The sequence below is a fragment of the Bison bison genome, unplaced genomic scaffold (genome assembly GCF_000754665.1).
Source record: "Bison bison bison isolate TAMUID 2011002044 unplaced genomic scaffold, Bison_UMD1.0 scf7180017864527, whole genome shotgun sequence".
NCBI classification, from domain to species: domain Eukaryota; kingdom Metazoa; phylum Chordata; class Mammalia; order Artiodactyla; family Bovidae; genus Bison; species Bison bison.
The window spans coordinates 492,495-493,248 of record NW_011495078.1 but is presented as its reverse complement, the minus strand read 5'-3'; the positions used below and the strand labels follow the sequence as shown (position 1 = coordinate 493,248).

Genomic DNA, 754 nt, shown 5'->3' with positions numbered 1-754 from the left:
TGTGGGGGTTCCTGTGGCTCTCATGAGGGGTGTATGATTCCTGTGGCTCCCATGGGGGATGTGGGGTTCCCGTGGCTCTCGTGTGGAGGGTGGGGGTCCCCATGGCTCTCGTGTGGAGGGTGGGGGTCCCCGTGGCTCTCGTGTGGGGGTGTGGGGGTCCCCGTGGCTTTTGTGTGGGGGTGTGGGGGTTCCTGTGGCTCTCATGAGGGGTGTATGATTCCTGTGGCTCCCATGGGGGATGTGGGGTTCCCGTGGCTCTCACATAGGTGTGGCAGTTCCCGTGGCTCTCCTGTGGGGGTGTGGGATTCCCATGGCTCTTGTGTGAGGTGTGGGGTTTCCCGTGGCTCACATGTGGGGGTGTGGGGTTCCCATGGCTCACATGTGGGGGTGTGGGGTCCCCGTGGCTCTTGTGTTGGGGTGTGGGGGCTCCCGTGGCTTTCATGTTGGGGTGTGGAGGTTCCCATGGCTCTCGTGTGGGGGTGTGGGGTTCCCATGGCTCTCACATAGGTGTGGGGGTCCCCGTGGCTCTTATGTGGGGGTGTGGGGGTTCCTGTGGCTCTCATGAGGGGTGTATGATTCCTGTGGCTCCCATGGGGGATGTGGGGTTCCCGTGGCTCCTGTGTGGGCTATGGGGCTCCCATGGCTCTCCTGTGGGCTGTGGGGTCCCCACCCCCAGTAAAGGAAGACACAGACGGTCCTGAGCACTAGGCAGGCTGGGAGGTCCAGGCTGAGGGGCGGGGGTGGGGGGAGGCTG

The 754-nt window shown here is 64.5% G+C and overlaps 1 protein-coding gene across 1 annotated transcript in view; it reads right to left on the bottom strand.

Annotated features, from left to right (window-relative positions):
* The window catches only part of RASA3 (RAS p21 protein activator 3), a 53,554-nt gene that overhangs the window by 18,635 nt on the left and 34,165 nt on the right, over positions 1–754 (bottom strand). The window lies entirely within an intron of this gene.